Source organism: Dromiciops gliroides, chromosome X, assembly GCF_019393635.1.
Source record: "Dromiciops gliroides isolate mDroGli1 chromosome X, mDroGli1.pri, whole genome shotgun sequence".
Taxonomy (NCBI): Eukaryota; Metazoa; Chordata; class Mammalia; order Microbiotheria; family Microbiotheriidae; genus Dromiciops; species Dromiciops gliroides.
In genome coordinates this window covers 33,542,360-33,545,729 of record NC_057867.1, presented here as the reverse complement: position 1 = coordinate 33,545,729, position 3,370 = coordinate 33,542,360, and the positions used below count along the sequence as shown (strand labels likewise).

Sequence of the window (3,370 nt, the reverse complement as noted above, 5' to 3'; positions counted from 1 at the left end):
AGTAACTTGCCCAGGGTCACACAGCTAGTAAGTGTTAAGTGTCTGAGGCTGGATTTGAACTCAGGTACTCCTGAATCCAGGGCCGGTGCTTTATCCACTGCGCCACCTAGCCGCCCCTATTTTATTAATTTCTAATGGTTGATTTCTGCTTCAGGATGGAGTTAAATTAGGAAGCATGAATAAGATAAAGCCTGCTTTGTATGTGCTTATATGAGAAAAAGAATAATAACTGGATCCAGCCCTAATCTGGGATGAGGTAAAATCTCTTGGAACTATATCTTGTTATATTTTTCTGAGTTTGGATTTCAGGTATGAATATATCATTAAGTCGATAATCAATCATTCAAGGAACTGCCTTTGTGCTGCTCAGAGGGAGTTAGATCAGCCAGCCACTACAGGTGGTTGTCTGTGCCTGGGAAGGTTGAGGGGATGACCTTGCACAGGGAAAGGTAAGAGTTTTGTGACTCAGTTTCTCCATAGTGCTATTTCCTTTCTGAAGAGGACATTTTCCCACCTGGTTAATCCCGAGGCAGGTATTATATATCCTGCGAATAACGTGGAAACTGGCTACATTACTCTTGCCTGGAGTCAAACAGAGTTAAGGAAACTTTATCCTGTTATGATTATGTCAAGTCAGTGCGTGCTCTTGAAGGGACAGTTTCGATTTTTTAATAACCATGTCCTTCCTTCCTTTCATAGCAAATTTCTATAATTAAGGCAAGTGAATTGTAAAAATTGTTGTTGTTTTTATATGATTATTCTTATTGTTGATACTCAAATATCTGTTACTATAATAGAATGCAAGTATGAAAGACAATATTTATTTTCCTATTCTGAATTTGTGCTCACTAATTGTTTCCACTTTCTAACCGAAGCAGCTAGATAAATAAGTCCTTAGGCTTTCTGGCCATCCCTTTGTTAATAACTTAGGATTCGTGTGTAGAATCAGATCTGCACAGTGCCACCTTTTTTTTTTAGGATGGGGCAATAACATAACTATTGGCACAGTAGATAGAGCACCAGCCCTGGAATCAGGAGTACCTGAGTTCAAAACTGGCCTCAGACACTTGACACTTACTAGCTGCGTGACCCTATACAAGTCACTTAACCCCAATTGCCTTGGCAAAAAAAAAGATAGCTATAGGTATATGCTAAAAGTGGGGAATAGGACAAAGATGTGATGTAATCAAAATGTAATGAAGGGTTTGTTTCAAATTTTATTTAAAAGTGTTCAATTTTAATAAAGTAGTAAGCTTCACTTTGGGAGAAGCAACAATTTCAGACTGTTTTTAAGAACTAATATATATACACACGCATATGTATGTGTATATATATAATTAATATATTGTCATTGTATTAATATATACTATAATATTATTGATCTTATATGTTATGTTGTGTTATATTATGTTGTCATGTTATATTTTTATTTATTTATTTATTTTTATTTATTATGTTAAGTCACTTAACCCTCATTGCCCCTCAAAAAGAAAAAAAAAAGAATGTTGAAAACTATCTTTACATGTAACTAGAAAAAAATAAAATACTATTAAGATTTTTAAAAAGAAGTAGGAGAAACTCCAGCCAACTCCGAGGACGTCGGGGGAGGGGAGGGGTGGGGAAGGGACTCTATCCCCTGGAAGAGGAGGAGAAGGCTGGCTAGGGACTCTACCCGCGGAACCGGTCGGGCCCGTGGGGGTGGGAGCAGGGGGCCCACAGTCCTGAGGGAGGGGTTCGGAGAGAGGCGGAGACAAAGTTGGTAGGGCTGGTCCTGGTGTGGCACCAAACACCCGCCCCAAACTCTCTCTGCCCCTGGGGGAGTCGGGCACATCTCTGGTCCTCTTCGCTCTCACCTCTGGTCCTCTCTCAGCTCCGAGCCAGGTGACGTTCTGTCCTAGCCCCTCCCAGCCCTGAGGGTCACAAGACCATCTCACTCTCCCCAGCTCACCCCTTCTAGGGTGCTCGAGCCCGAGAAGTTCCGAACCACTTTGTCTCTCCTACGAGCCCGAGAAGCCCCGCGCCCCTGCGCCCGTTTAGCCGGTCCGGCGCGCTCACCATGGCTCTCCCCCGGGCTCTTGCGCTTGGGCTGCTGCTCGCGGCCAGTGAGCTCGGCTGAGAAAGCTTGTTTCTGTGGAAAAAAACCAAGCTAACAAACTTCACTGAAATATCACCTGATGAGTGCCGATGTCAGGCAATTGGTTCACCAAATATAATCACCTGTTCAAAACTGGCTACAAAATGTTTGGTGATGAAGGCAGAAATGACTAATTCAACGAGTGGCCGGAGGAAGAAACTAGAAGGAGCTTTTAAGGTTAATGATGGAATATATAATCCTGATTGTGATACGCATGGTCACTTCAAAGCTCGCTAGTGAACTTTGCTGGTGTGTGAATACAGCTGGCGTAAGAAGAACAGATAAGGATACCGAAATATCATGTAGTGAGCTAGTAAGGACATATTGGATCATCATTGAACTGAAACACAAAACAAGAGGAAAACCTTTTAACGGTACTATCTTTGGAAATGCCCTCGAACAGGAATTTCAGCGTCCTTATCAACGGAAGCAAAAATTCATCAAAGAAATTTTGTAAATGATATCATTCCTATTCACCTGAGGCAAAATGGTACAGAGAAAAGCATTAATGATGTGGGCATAGCTGATGTGGCTTATAATTTTGAGAATTATGTAAAAGGAGAATCTTTCTTTTATTCCAGTAAAATTAATCTTGATGTAAATGGTGAGATACTTGATCTGGATCCTGCTGAAACTATGATCTATTATGTTGATGAAAAGTCACCTGAATGTTCAATGCAAGGACTAAAAGCTGGGGTTATTGCTGTCATGGTGGTTGTAATTCTCGCCCTTATTGCTGGAATTGTCATTGTGGTTATATCCAGGAAGAAAAGGAGGGCACAATATCAGAAAGCCGAACTAAAGGAGATGGGTGAATTGCACAGGGAACTCTCCACATAACTACCAAAATGTGAAGACAAAAAGAAGAAAAAATACATATTGACACTGTACGTGTGGACATGGGAAAAAAGAAGCATTGACAGAGCAATATCTTTTTAGGAACCACTATAACCTAGGTTATAAATTGCAGAATGAGCATAGATTGTTAAGAAGTGGGATTTGCTTGGTTCTCAAGTGGTTGGTAACTTTTAACTTTTGGCTCTCCCTATCAAAAAGTTGGACCACTACTAATTATTCAAATACACATTTTCATAGACAAAAACTAGACTATACGGGTTTAAGCAAATGCTTACATGACATCAAAATTCATGTTTTAAATGTTTCCATGATAGAGTTTTAATTCCACACTTTTATTTGTAAATGAAAGTTAGCTTTCAGTAATGTTTTTGTTTGTCT

The 3,370-nt window shown here is 40.3% G+C and overlaps 1 pseudogene; it reads left to right on the top strand.

The window, feature by feature from the left end:
- Positions 1–2,056: 2,056 nt before the first annotated feature.
- LOC122734199 lies at positions 2,057–2,974 on the top strand (annotated as a pseudogene).
- The last annotated feature ends 396 nt before the right edge of the window (positions 2,975–3,370 follow it).